We start from the raw sequence: 15,165 nt of genomic DNA on the forward strand, positions 1-15,165 counted from the left end.
TGAAGATGGTGGAGTGGAGGGTATATCACCTCCATGGGCTTCAGTGGCTGCCTGGATTACTGCCAGAGTGGTTTTGAGATGTTTGCTTTTAATAGTGGAGCAGACACCCTTCTGTTTCCAGAGACGTCTTCAGAGTGAGATGATTTTGTTCTAAATAAAAGGCTAATGGATGGAAGCCCTGTTTTCTAGAAGCAGATCTTCCAGGTTTCACTCTCACGTCTGTTTGCACCATGGGTAGAAATAAGAGAGGAACTGGCCAGGGACATCTAGTACTTTTGTCAGCTGCCACAGCGTCTGCAGTGTCCTTTGGATTGGTGCTCCCATTTTTACATTCAGGGATGGAGAAAGGGGTGTGCCACCTGCACACCAGTGTGGGGTGATGCTAATACTTCCTCTTCAGAGGATCCAGGAGAAACAGCTAAGTGCGGTAGTTGTGCTCTTCTGCTGCCTTCTCCATTTCCTGACAGGCTCCACACTGTGCTGCCTACAGCAGAGGAGTGCTGGTTGCCATTCCTGAAATGCACCGCCCACTCCCCTGTGCTCTTTGCCTGGGATAGCCCATCCTCTCTATCTTCACCTTCTGAAAGGCTATTGTCAGCCATGTTTTCATACAAGGGGGCACTTGAGGATCTGTCAGTAGTATCCTCACCAGTGCCCAGAGCTTTGGCTAGTTGGTCCACGTATGGAGCTCAGATCTCTGCAGACCCCAACCCCATTCCTTCCCTTTTACCAGACAGGCTTGGGTGTCACAGGAGATGTTTCTAAGCAGGATCATACTGAGTGTTGAGTGAGTATTGCCACTTAACTAATCAGAGTTTGGATTTAATATTAGGATCCTCTCAGTGTTGGTGAATTGTGCCGGTTCTTTCTCTCGTTGGCGAGAGAAAAGTGCCTGATCTAAGCATATATGGATGCAAGGGTTCATGCTGGCTTATAGACCTTATAGACCTAAGAGGCATGGCAGCGAGAGCGGTCACATGGCACCCACACCAGGAAGCAGAGCGGTGGATGCTGGTGCTCAGCCCATGGGTTGGCGTCACCCACAGTTAGGGTGGGTCTTCACACCTTACTTAACCTAATCTAGATGTTTCCTCACAGAATGCCAGAGATGTAGGTGATCCTGGATCCTGTCAGACTGACAGTGTCAACCATCACAAGTCTACCTGCTTGTCAGTTTAACATTAACACACATCACTGTCAAACCACCACCTTATTCTCCCACACCCCCAGTCCCCATAGGCCTGTGGTCATCTCCTAACTCACAATGCAAACTGCATGCAGTCTCACTTCAAAGTCCCCATGATCTTTAGAGTCCCAACACTGTTAAAAGATGAGTGCAAAGTGTCTTCAGAGACTAAGACAGTCTCTTACCTGTGAACCCCTACAACATAAAAAAAATACCAAAAAAAAACCCCAGCTAAATGTTTCCACTATGCAGTGGCATAAAGCAAACATCTCCATTTCCAAAGAGAAGACTAGGGTGATCAGAACAAAGCAAGACTGAAACCCAACAGGGAAAACACTAACACCTGCAACTCCATGTCTGGCATAAAGGGCTAATGGTGGAATCACCCGGCCTCCAAAGGGCTTAGGAAGCTGTCTGCAGCACACAGACCTCCCCCTTGTGCCAGATCCACTCCAAATCTTCTATTTCCTCAGTAGTTTTCTCTTGGGTCTAGCATGTCTAATATCCTGAGATCTCCAATACAAACTGGACTGCACCATCAATAGCTCTGTCCTCACTCTTAGAGCCTCCTTACAGCAACTCTGACCCTGCCACACATTGCCTGCCTAGCCTCAGTGTCTCTGTGGAACCTTAGCACCAGACCCCAACCTCTGCTGTTGCATATTTCATGGCTGCAAAAGTAGTAATCACATGGCCGACACTGCCAAGTTCTGCTGCTAATTTGGGATGGATCTTGGATCACAGTTATATCAGCTTCTACGTACTGACCCTGGAAAAACACTTCTCTAGGTGATTGTTTTCAAGCAGGAAATCCGTTGGGCGGCCCTGCCCTTTTAGATTAATTCGCATATTCAGTGGGTTAGGTCTTGCCTTTAGGGCCCCTTTCATGTTGTCCCAGTGTGGTTTCTCTTTAATGACATTGCTTTCATTAGCAGTCATAGCTACCTTCAAGCCCACTCTATCTGTAAGGCTAGGTCCTGCTCACACTCTCTTCCTGCACAAACTGCACATCTTAATCACTTTTCTGCTTCACTTTTTGCTCTGGCTCACATAGACCTGGATGATGGCAGTACTATGACATAGCCTAAATGCCATCCTGTGTCAACAAATTAGTTCACTACCTTTGAATTCAACATTGATGCCACCATTCTTTGCCAGAATGTAACATGAATGACTTCTAGGTGAGTTCCCAGTAGAGTGAGTCATTGTTCCCTTCCAAAGCCTCGTGAGCCAGACCCTCACAGGCCACATTTTCCTCCGCATTCTGGTCTTATGAGCTCCCACCAGAATGGTCCAGTAAGTTCTGTTTATAACATCCCAGGGTTTCTCTAGCCTGACGTTCCAGACTCTTCCAAGTTTCTCCAGCAAACCAGCTCCAGAGGCTCATGAACCCCAACAAAGATAACATGTTTAGGAACCAGTTTTCTATGTTAGTCACTTTCCTGCTGCAGTGGCCACAATACTTGATAAAAGTGGCCATTTAGCCCTCTGACTGTTTCATATGGTCAGACTAGAGGTCTGGGAGAGTGGGGTTGGAGTGGTGTTGTGAAGCAGTCAGCTGTGTTTGACGGTCTTATTTGAACATAGTCCTCTGTGGGGAGAAGTGTATAGACCTATTTGTTACAGTAACCATGACTGCACTTTATCCTCAGGTAATTTATACATGAATTTCTTGTATCATATTTAGTATTACAGCTGGCTATGAAATATAGTTTGATTGTAGAATAGTAAAAATTGCCATGGTAATAATGAAAAAAAATATCCTCCCTGTAATGTTCCTCAGGCCTCTATGCTTTCATTTAATACAGGTGTGGGTTTCCCAAGTAGTTTTTCTTATTTATGTAATAATTCTCATTATTTTCCTTTGTCAAACTAGAGTTCACACATCTAGTGACACTGAATGGTGACCCTGTGATGAGACTCACACATCTAGTGACACTGAATGGTGACCCTGTGATCAGATCACACATCTAGTGACACTGAATGGTGACCCTGTGATCAGACTCAGGCTTCACTTTCAGTGATGGGACATGGTGTTTCAGGTCAGGGCATTTGTCACCTGTTTGGATGTGGGGGTTTGAAACAGAAGGAGGTCAGGGTCCTAGGGAGGTGGGAGTAGCTATTAGGGCTGTTGTTATGTCTTTCCATCCAAACAACAGTGGCAGTGCAGAGTGCCAACTGTCAGCTCAAGTTTTTTGTTTTTGTTTTTTTTAAGACACAACCCCTCCCTGGCCAACAGCAGAAAGCTCTGCAGCTCTCCTGGAAGACTGAGGGGAGGAAAGGCTGGGCAGTGGGATCAGGGCTGGTGATTCAAGAGGAGGATGCTTGCAACTGTGGAATATCGCAGGTTAATTGCATTTTTTTTATTTAGTGTGGGCTGCAAAGACAGACTGATAGACGGCAGTTTTTGTTGAGCATCACATAGGCGCTGAGTTTCTTTGCATCTACTGGGAGGGGTGGCCCCAGAGCATGCTGAGGAAGAGAAGGGGTTGCAGAGTCAGAAGGTGCGGGCTTTGTGGGTGAGTGTGCTTCCATGTCTCTTCATGTAGGATTCTTTTGTTTTTCTCCAGGCTAGGGAATTGAACTTAAGGCCTCAAGATGCCAGGCCTACTAAGCTATATGGTCACAGTCCTTGATGTATAACTTGTAAGTGTGCATTTTTCACACTTAAGCTTGGGCTCCAATTTATCAAATATATAAAAGCAATTCTCGGGCCTGGAGAAAGGGCTCAGCGGTTAAGAGCAGCAAGTGTGCTTCTAGAAGATCAGAATTTGTACCTTGGAGGCTCACAGTTGCCAATAACTCCAGCTACAAGGGATCTGCTGTCCCCTTCTGGTCTCCACAGAGCCATACACACATTGGTGCATGCACACATATACATTGTTAAAAAGTAATCTTACCTTGTTGGTGTCAATGTTTTGGATTAAATAAGGCAATTTATATGCACACCTTTTGTAAATGACCCTCTGGATTCAAATGTAAGTTGTTATTAATAAAAATAACTTGCTCTTTTCGATGGGGAAACACATTGATGATTGCTTTATTTTAATTCATTCATCATATGTAAATGAGATTGTATTCTTGCAATCAGAGTCATTTAATGAAGGTCATGATTAGAAGCAGAGGGAGTAAGCCAATGAACTATTGTGTCATTGTTGTTTGTTTTGAGACAGAGTCTTCCTGGATGTCCTAGAACTCACTTTGTGCATAAACCAGGTTGGGGTCTTGAACTCAGAGATCTACCTGCCTCTTCCTCCCATGTGCTGGGATTAAAGGCATGCACTTCAGCATGCCTGGCAAGGAAACCATTTTTAAGTAAGAAATATTGCAGTGATTTCAGTAATAGACCCGTAATTGATACTGAAAATTAATGTTTTGTGTATATCTGAAGTGTTCTCTATTTTTGCTAATAAAAAGACAGCACATTTGAAGGGTACATTGAAGAAAACTGAGCTAGGAAAATTGAGAACAAGATGGTGTGATGTCTCATTCTGCATTCTGTAGAGGGCTATTTTTAGTATCTCTTTGAATCAGTGATGAATTCTCATTTCAAGATTCAACTATTAAAGGAGAGAAAAATATAAACCAGTTTAGACAAGGCTGCTTTCCACGTGGCCCAGATCTGTTTCAGGCTTTAACATGTGACAAGGGCCCTTTCTGGGAGCCACTGGTTTGCAGTCTTTGAAGGAGCAAGAGCAATGGGAAGAGAAAAAGCCAGAAGATCAGCCAAGGACACGCTGCTCCACTTTTACAAACTCTGGAATCGGGGGTTGCTTAATGAGGAAGCTGCATTGTATCTGCGAGGCTGGACAAAGGAGTCAATCAGGCGTCCCGTGGCCTCCCTGCCTTTCCTGTCCGCGGATCCTGTTGTTACCAGTTGGTGTCCACCCTCTGGACCCCATCCCAGCTGCTGCCCCCATCCTGGCCGATGCTTTCTTTCCCCAGTCTTTGGGCTCTCTCTGAGGACAGCTCAAGAAAACTGCATCCCGAAGCCAGCTGGTGCCGGTCCACGCTGTCCACGTTCAGTGGTGCCACTCACCAGCCTGGCCACGCTCTTCTCAGTGTCAATCTCTCCTCAAGTGGGAAGCCTTACTTCATCGTGAACAAATTATTCTTATTTTTATCTTCCGATGCTCATTCCAGAGAGGCTCATTAACTGTTTGGTGGCCTGGAAACAGCTGCTGCCCTGGCATGCATTCTCATGCTCAAACCCATGGGACTCTAAGTGGGGACTACAGATTTGGTTTGCGGTCCTTGAGCCCAAAGCACAGCCAGCTTACTCTTGCTCAAATAGGTCGGAATTTTTTTCTAAGCTTAGGCATTTGAGAAAACTCACTTGATTGTCAAATGAATGGGTATTGTGTGTGTGCTGAGGGAGGACAGGAGGCAGGGGAGACAAAGAGTGCAGTTAGGATGCAAAGTCTGAGAACTTTTGGGGTCATGTCTGCCCACCAAGGGAGATTAACATACAAAGAAACACTACCCTGGCCTGTGTAGACTGAAGCATCGTACAACTGGATGATCTATTTTCCTTCGAAAACCAAATGTATTTACTATGAGTATCTGACCATCTTCACCTTTTCTTGGCAGTGATTGGGTTATTTTGATACGTTAATGAAGAACTCAACAGATTTAAAACCAGAACTAAGCTGAACCTTTCCAGAAGAATGTTACAAGCTTTAGTTTGTGTGTGTTGGTTTTGTTCAGGCTAACATTGATTGGAAGTTGCTGTGAAGTCCTTTCTGGATGACACCAGGGGTTAGGATCCAGGTGTTGTGACCCAGTCCGGGAGTCTTCAGTCTGGTGGGATGGTTGCAGGACAGGCTGTGGCAGTGCTGTCGTGTGCCGAGCCCGGCTCTTCTTATCATTAAGTCACTTAATGAGTCTCCCAGTGTCTTCTTTGTAGCTTGGGAAGCAGGTTTGAAGGAATTGCCCTGAGTCTCACCGTGAGTGAGTGGAGGGAGGCCCATGTGAGATTCAGGCTGGCTCAAGCGCCCACTGTAGAGTGGCATCCTGTGCAGAGGGCACAGAGAAGGGTGATGGAAATCCCCAGGGTGTCTGATCAGTAAGTACTCTTCAACAGTGTCACTGCTGGTTGCTCACTGGTGAGAAAGGGATGGGAAATGCCAATGCCGGCCTGCTAGGGCTGGGGAGATGTGTGCTGCTGAGAAGTACCTGAAGGCCATCTTGGAAAAGCAATTGGCATCCTGCATGGCCTCGGATGCTATGCTCAAGAACTGGGCACCACTGTTTGGAGTGCTGCAGGGTCAAGGGACAGGGACCCTTTTTGTGCTGACAGCGTCAAGGAAGTAGATATTTTCTGAGGGTGTTGCAGCCCAGAAAGGTGTGTGCCTTCCCTACCTTGTGTGGTGGGCACGGCCTTAGGGCAGGCATCTCTTCTGTGGCCTGAGTTCGACTCAGGAAGGTGGTGGAGTTGTAGATTCCAGACACTGGTGTTGAGTTAGAACAGGAAGTACTGATTTGATGTTTCAAGGATGCAGGCTTCCCCTAAATACCAAGAAAGCCTTATTTCACACTGTGGTGCTTAGTGTCTGGGATTACAAATCATTAACTCCCTCTGGGCCTCGGCAGTGTTCAAGTGGAAGTGGACAGGAGTTAGAGGGGGGAGTCCTCGCTAAGTAGGAGGTGTGTCTCTCAGGCTCCTTAACACCTGACACTGCTCAAGTCAAGTGTGAGAGGCCCTGTCTCCCTGGAGACACGTGTGCACTGTGTGCAATGTGTCAGGAGCAGGCAGCCTATCGGCATGGTGTTCAGATGATGCCAACCTTCTATCTTTACATTCGCCTGATATCCTCCGCATCCGAAGGACGGATCCTCAATGTCACTGTTCTACCGGCAGATTTGAGAGCTTCTGGCTTGATGCAGCTGGAGCCGGTTTTCTCTCAGCACTCTGTACACATCCTCCAACACCCTTCCAGCCTGGGCTGCAGTGTCTTTCTAGCATGTAGTGGGAGGCTAGAGCCAAGGGGCAGAATTCAATGACGTGTAGTTTCAAGATGGCTTTTATTGGTGATTCTGTAATCAGACAACTACTTGTATAAAGACAGTAAGTGTTCGCAGTGCTGAGAAGAGGGGCGTGGATTCACTGGCAGAAAGGAGGAATGAAGAATGGATTGGTTACTCTAGAGTCACTGTGCATCTACGGTCAGAACAGAGGGATTTTACACGCCAGCCCAGGTAACCGGACCTCTTCTGATTGGCTGCTTAGTGTTTCTTTCTTCTGATTTGCTTTTTGTTGTTGTTGTTGTTGTTGTTCTTACATGCCAGCCCAGGTAACAAGACCTCTTCTGATTGGCTGCTTAGTGTTTCTTTCTTCTGATTTGCCTTTTGTTGTTGTTGTTGTTTTTATTTGTTTTTTTCCCCTTTTGAAAGTCGGTTTATTTCAGGTTCAGTTTGATGGTGTGGTGCCTCACAGGAATGTCAACATTCTTGTTAGGTCCGACCCACAGAGCCCTACTGCAGTTCAGTCCAGAACAACAGCCTACTGTGGTCTTCCTTTCATATTTTCGACCAGGCACTGTTAGCTGGTCAAACCCATGTTCTAGTCCTGAGTTCCTGTGAAGTCATGGCAGGAATTGATTTTCCTTCCATCATATCATATCAGGCTCACAGCCATCTTCACTTCCAGTTCCCACAGGATTCTATATCCTCCGTTAACCTCCAAGGGCACCATGCACAGTTGTGGTGTGCATACATACGTGCAGGCAAAACACTTATGCACATAAAGTAAAATGAACAAATCTACAAAGAATTTTCAGAAGCAAAAATACTAGCTGACAGTGTGATTTGCGCTACATTTAATAAATGCCACCTGGTCTTTTTATTTTAACTTACTCCACTATCTCTTCCATTACCTGCTTTATGTTTATCCTGTGTTCCTGCCAGTTCAGTAAAGACTTGTAAGGGCAAGGGCCGTCTCTTTTTACTCAATAGTGGCGCCACCATTGTTTCTTAACAGTTCAGTTATATGTTGTATTTGTATTTGAAAAGTTTCTACATCCCGGTAAGCCTCTCTGCCATTGCAGCAATCCAGATCAGACCAAATCGAACCGAATTAGAAAAAGTCTTCATTTGATGGATATAACACTCCTTGATGGTCTTCCAACCCCCAGAGAGGAGACAAGAGAGAGACTTGAAAGCCACATGTCTATTTTCTGGGGGATAGTTTAAATAATCTGTGGGAGTGGTCTTGAACATCTCTGGGAGAGAGGTCATCATGCAGCAGGGTTTGGAGGGAGGGAGGGGAGGGGGCCTTGGGTGGAACTTCCACCATAACATCCCAGACTCTTTGGGTATGTGGATGCCAGGGGCTGGGGTGAGGTATTGAGACATGGGGCCAGATAAACATGGTCCCACTGGTTCTTCTGTAGAAGGTGTAGGTGTGTAATGCAATGAAAACTAAACTCCAGAGACCAGAGAAAACACCAAAACTGCTGCTGGTGCCAGACGTACGCTCCATGACCCCACTCTCTCTCCCTCCCTTCCCCCTCCTTCCATTCCCCCTCTTTCTCTCCTTCTGTCCTTCCTTTCTCTTTCCTGTGCTGAACTATCTCCTCATTCCACTGAAATGTCATGTTTCACGTTTTATGAAGTGTGCATTTCTGACACTAGTAGTGGCCACATGTTTTATAGGCTTGAGCAGGGTGTTGCAGACAGAACTTCGTTTGTGAATGCTTGAGAATGCTGCTGGCCTGATCTAAACGGAAATGGGGCCTAGTTAAGGGAGTGGAACAAGGGAGGGGCTGCAGCGAGTAAACAGCTGCACCAGGAGGGACCACATGCGAGTGAGCTGTGTGTTATGTCAGCTTCTGACTTCTGTGAAACTAGGATTGGGAGGCTTAAGAGCCATGGCATGGACCAAAATAGTCAACAGGCTTTATGCGATCAGATTAGGGGGATCTGGGCAGATTAACAGTGAGCAGTTTAGATACAATCTGTTTTGACAGGAAGCATTTTCATATCACAGCATTCCTTATTTTATATTGACTTTAAATGCAAGTGAGATCAGCAGCTGATTTCAGGGAACACTTGACTGTCGCTGGCTTTGAATGATGCCCTTAGAAAAGACCTCCTGAGCTCAGTCCAGTCGTCTTTCGTGCTGGGGGCTGAGAAATGTGAACTGAAGGGAATTGTACTGCTGTTGACTCAAATGGTCTGAAATGCATTTGAAGTCACCTGGACTCATGTTCATTATCATAGAAGATGTCTGGTCCTCGCCCCTCTCTCCTCCCTTGCTTTTAGGAAAAGACTCAGAAGCATTAACAACAACAAAACTGGGTGGTTATTTATTCGAAGCTGTGACTCACTGTGGCTTCACTCTAAGTGATTTTTATTTGGTATCAACATTCTTACAATTACCTGGAGACAACAGGAATGCATTTTGATGCTGTCATGTTGAGGCCATTAATCAGAACCCAAATGGCCGAGGGTAGATGCATCTTTGATGGAATTTTGGAAGGGGAAGTGGCTCCCCAAAGACAACCCTTCATTCTTGATTTGTTTGTTCTTGGAGTCAGTGAATAGTTTTGAGTGTATGAATGCTATTCTTCACAGTATATCTTTCTTAGATACTGTAATAGGAGCTTCTATCCAACTGTCTGAGCCAGAACCCCTGGGGTGGCGCTGTTTGACAGAGTGGCCACTTGCTTCATTTCGCTGCTTATGTTAACATTAATTAAAATTAAATAAAACATTCCGTCTTTCCTTCACACTAGCACCCAGGCCAGTGTTGCAGGTAGCTGGAGGCTGTCCCATTGAACATTGTTCCCTCACACCACGGAGCTTAGGTGGACAGGCTCCCCGAGGGTATTCCTCGACTCCCCTATCTGGGAGATAGCTCAGCTTTCCCTTCCACTTCTGACCATGGCCTACACCTCTCACTTCATTCCCTGTAAACCTCTCCCTCGTCTTAGTATAAGGCTGTATCTCCAGCCATCTGAATTACAGCTCAAAGTCAGTCTCTAAATCTATAGCCCTTCCACAACCTCTCTGCAGATGGCAGACCCTGCCCTGTGCTGGTTTGCACCATTGTAACCTCTGTAAAATACTGGTTACCTGAAACGTCACTTGCTTCTTTTGGTTTACTGAGAGATACTTTGGAGTGCAGGATGGGGCTTTGGTCTTTGCAAAGTGGGGACTTACATGCTGTTTGACATGTAACTACAAATGTGTTGACTGAGAAGATGAGAAGGATAGATGAAAGTGAATGGCAGAGCCAGGGGTAGGTTTCATTCTGAAGGGCAGGGACGCTTTGGGTACCTGGAAGCCACAGCTGAGATGATTGCTCCAGACAGAGGAACGTGAAGGGCAGGAACTGGTGGGGAGCTTTTGTCCGCTCCTGGATGGTAGCCGCACCAGGCTGCTGGGTTTAACCTTAGGCACGGGAAGAGCTGGAGCCATGCTGCTCTCTGTAAACTTGTGCCCCCAAGCTGGTAAGATTTCAGCTCTTTAAAATTTCCTCTTTAGCCAGGCAGTGGTGGTACACACCTTTAATCTCAGCAGGTATGCAGAGACAGGAGGATCTCTGTGAGTCCAAGGCCAGCCTGGTCTACAGACCGAGTTCCAGGACAACTAGAGCTATTATACAGAGAAACCCTGTGTCTCAAAAAACAAACAAAAAAGAAATTGTTTTTAAATTTACTTATTTTATTTTATGTGTATGACTATTTTGCCTGCATGTATGTATGTGTATCACGTACATGCCTAGTTCCCATGAAGTCAGAAGAGAGCATCAGATTCTCTGGAGCTGGAGTTACAGGTGGTTGTGAGCTGCCATGTGGGTGCTGGTTCTCAAACCAGGTCCTCTAGAAGAGCAGCCGGTGTTCTTAACCTCTGAGCCATCTCTCCAACACCAGCATTTCACCTCTTGGTAGCTGTCTGTATTTCGCATATAATAGTGTTGACCACGAACACTCTCTAGTTAATTCTCAAAGACTTTTTAGTTCCTGACCTGTACTAGAGATGTTAGCATCTGTGCGAGGAAGAAAACTGCATGTGTTTTTCTGTGAATAGAAACCACGTGGTCTCGGTAGTAACTCATCTGGGCCCTTGCTTGTCCTGTGTGACCCTGGACAGGTCACCTTCTGATGTTCCCCTTCTTCACTGCAGTGGAGGTTCTACCTGCTTCCAAGACTAAGTTGGACCCATGTGATGTTGGTTTTAGAAATGTTCCTGACCCCAGCATGTACCAAATGTTAGCTAGTAGTAGAAGTGGTGATTCGGTAGACTTTCCCACAGATCAGAGAGTTCCTGGGTATAGCTGTCAGAAACCACGACACTGGCCACTTTCCTTCCCCGAGGTGCAGTCTGTTAGGTGTCCCTTCTCTAGATTAGCTACTTTTCTGTCACTGATCAAATGCCATGGCTAGAACAACTGGTAGAAGAAGGAGTTTATTTTGGCTTACCATTCCGAGGCATGGAGTCCATGGTGGAGAAGGCATGGCATAGTGCAGGGGCAGGAAGCTGAGAGATCATATCTCGACCATACATGGGAAGCAAGGAGAGAAAACAGGAAGTGGGGGAGAGGTCAGGACCCTCAAAGCCACCCCAACGATGTGCTTCCTATGGCAAGGTACCATAACCTTCCCAAACAGCGCCGCCTACTGGGGACTAACTGTTCAAACACGAGTCAGGTGAGGGCAGTGGCATTTCTGGTTCAGACCATGGCGATTGGTTACTTGTGTTTATAGGTAAATTGATAACATACACAAATTACTTAGGGAAAAACATTTTCTAGGGGTTTATTTTCTTTTTAATTTATTTTATGTATACATGTGCGTCATGGGTATGTTCCCATGAGTGCTGATGCCTGTGGAGGGCAGAAAAGGGTGTCAGAGCCTGGGGCTAGAGTTACAGTCATTGTGAGCTCTCTGTTGTGGCTGGTGGGAACTGAACTCAGGCACTCTGCAGGAGCAGTAGGCAGGCATGTCTAGCAGCCCAGCCATCTCCCCAGTGCCCAATTTTCTCTTTTACTCTTCAAGCTACATAGCTGACTTTTAAAAGTGTTCTCAAAAGGGTGGTGGCTGGCTTCACTTTGTTGCTTTTAAACTGGTATAACTGAGGCATGTACAAATAATTCTTTTGGAAGACTTGAAGTTGCTTTCTCTGTTTCAGAATCTGTACTGTTTCTCCTATCCCCTTGTGCCTGGCCTGCCTTCCAGGTTTGATGTCTGCCACTGGAGACCACTAAGTGGCCACTGGAGACCACTAAGTGGCCACTGGTGATCACTAAGAGGCCACTGGTGACCGCTAAGAGGCGGTTTGGCAAGATACATCCTATTTCTAGGCTGCGTTGTTCTCAGTGTCTTGCACAAACTGATTTTGCAGCAACCCCCGGCCCATGCGTTTCTCATTCGGATTCTTTCTCGAACAGTCATTTCTAGATGGTTTTATGTGTTTGGTATCTAAAAGGGGCTGACTGGTCTTTTTTAGTGTTTATCTCCATTTTTTTCACCATCAAAATGTTTATAACACAATTATCAGGATTCTAATTAAATATAAATATTGTTGGGAAAAATGAACCATCCATACAAGACGAATCAGTATTATTTGGCTAATTCTGTAGAGGCAGTAACAAAGCCTAAAAAATTCTTACTGTTGAATGAACAACTCAAATCACTTAGTAGAAGGTGCTTAGGATACATTTGACAAAATCCTTGAAGTTACTTCTAGAATTTCTCCCAGAATAGAGAGCTGGGCTAAATAAAGGTTTATGTACTATAGTAGATCTTTGCTTAAACTAATTTTTAAAAAATTAGCCGTTCTGGGTTTAGGGGTCCCTTGGTGAAATTATTCAGTTGTAAAATTCAAATTGGTGAAGACTTGAACATTTCAGTTACTGTTATTAATTATCTCCTTTATTTTCCCATTTAGTTTTGATCCCGCTCGCTGTCCCTGCTGACACCTGAGCCGAGGCGGTGATGCTGCCAAGACCTCTGCAGCCCACAAGTCAACCTACATGGTAGGAGTGCCAGCCTTTTAGCCTCAAGGCCACTCAAGTGCAGCACCAGCACAATCTGGAAATGTAATTGAAAATAGAATAGCATAAAAGATATTGATGGCTTTGAATGTTTACTAACAATATAATCTGATATATTGATAATAACTAGTATTTGGGGATGGTAAAAGAGAAAAACTATGACTGGGTATAGTAGTAATATGACTATCTGGTTTATGTCTTACCCAACAGTTCTATTCTTATTTCCCCCTATGAGATTGTTTAAATGAGGTTTTATTTTATGTGTATGATAAGTGTTTTCCTGCATATATGTATCTGCCTGTATTGTGTGCATGCTATGCCTACAGAGATCAAAAGAGGTTGACAGATCCTCTGGCAAATGATTGTGAGGGTCCACGTGGGTGCTGGGAATTGAACTCAGATCCTCTGCAAGAGCAGCTAGTGCCCTTAGTTACCTGCTGAGCCATCTCTTAGCACTGCCTCCCCTTATTAACTGAACTGTACAGTTCTCAAGAGTGACCTTTGCATATGAGTGTTGTGTCACAGTGTCAAATGGTGTAATGATAGAACCCATAATTGATAAGGTCCCAGAAAAACAGCCATGTGAGAAACATTTTCAAAGATAGGAATACAAAAGTCCTTCCAGCACTCGAGAAAGGTATCTGCAGAAACCCTGTAGCTAATACTGGAATCATTAGTAACAGAGGAAATGCTTTCACCTGAGGCTAGGAACAAGGCAAGGGTGGCCTAGAGATCCGTGAGCACAGGGAAGCAGGAACGGAAATTAGAAGACCCAGGAAAGGAAGAAACAGAAATCAAATTAGCCTTCTAGGCTCTGCAGGAGAGAAAGGATGAGAAGCAAGATAGTGAAGTCTAGATGCTAGTGGAGGCGGTGCAGGTTTTGTTGTTGTTGTTTGTTTACATACCTCTACAGAAAGAGATGAACAGAAAAAAAAAGGCAAAACAGCTGGCATGCTAACATAGGATAGTGGTTTTTAAAGTCCCTGGAAATTTCTGTCCTTTCTCCATGGGCTGAGACTTCTAAAGTTCCCCATCCTATTGATTTAGGCCACAGAGACTTAGCTAGAGAATACTTTGGGGCTTGAGGCTGCCCCCATTTCTGTGACTCTGCAGCTCTCAAGAGTTCTGAAACAAGCAGGGGCCAACAGCTAGGGGGAGGGGCTGCACCTCAACATCTGTAACCCTGATGAGTTGTGAATGCACCTCGTACTGAAGATGGACCATGGCAAATATTTCTAACAAGAGGACTGGGGATAGGAGTGGATGCTGACAGCCAGTAGATGTCTACTAGATGTATGTGCGCATGCATGCATATGTGAGCACATGTGCATGTATGTATACCTGCATGTGTGTGCGTGTGCTTGTGGTGGGGCATGTGTGCACGCATGCCTGTATGTGCGTGTGTTTGTGTGTATGCACTCATGTGTGTGTGTGTATCCCCGTGTGTGTGTGTGCATGTGTGTATACTTGTATGGTGTTTATCATTTGGATCCCATTGTATATCACTACAAGTCACATGTTATGGCTATTGATTACTTAGTGCTCCCCAACCTTTACTCCTTTTTATGAAGTTTCACAGTATGGAGTTGGGGAAATTTGAATTCTGGTCCTGACTGCTTGGAATAGTTGTGTGACCTGTCTAGTGGCTTTGGATGATTTTCTAGAAATAAGACAATTTGAAATAAATCAATTACTCTAGCCTGGGTAGGATGTCTAGACATTTTATTAAACCTATGGCTGTGTGCCTTTCCAATCGCATGCTCTGTGGGGTGGGGTGGAATAGTACAGTAGTTCATACATTAATCCCGAAAGCAGAGGAGACAGATTTAAGTGCTATCCGTCAGCGGCCGTTCTTTTGCTTGAATTGAGTCGAAGTCATGAAAACGCTAAGTGCCAAGTCCATCTTCTGAATCGAGTCGAAGTCATGAAAACGCTAAGTGCCAAGTCCATCTTCTGAATCGAGTCGAAGTCATGAAAACGC

The 15,165-nt window shown here is 45.3% G+C and overlaps 1 protein-coding gene across 7 annotated transcripts in view; it reads left to right on the top strand.

Moving 5' to 3' along the window:
- Wasf3 (WASP family member 3) overlaps window positions 1–15,165 on the top strand; it is an 89,996-nt gene that overhangs the window by 31,540 nt on the left and 43,291 nt on the right. For 3 of the 7 annotated variants that reach the window (XM_013120487.3, XM_005079906.4, XM_013120489.3), the window contains exon 2: window positions 13,079–13,166. The gene's annotated coding sequence lies outside the window, so the exon portion shown is untranslated. Of the gene's footprint in view, window positions 1–3,514; window positions 3,534–7,037; window positions 7,385–13,078; window positions 13,167–13,206; window positions 13,230–15,165 lie in introns of those variants that run through there. The other 4 variants (XM_040751369.1, XM_040751370.1, XM_013120485.3 and 1 more) reach the window with 4 other exon arrangements.

The sequence above is a fragment of the Mesocricetus auratus genome, unplaced genomic scaffold (genome assembly GCF_017639785.1).
Source record: "Mesocricetus auratus isolate SY011 unplaced genomic scaffold, BCM_Maur_2.0 Super-Scaffold_100008, whole genome shotgun sequence".
NCBI lineage: Eukaryota > Metazoa > Chordata > Mammalia > Rodentia > Cricetidae > Mesocricetus > Mesocricetus auratus.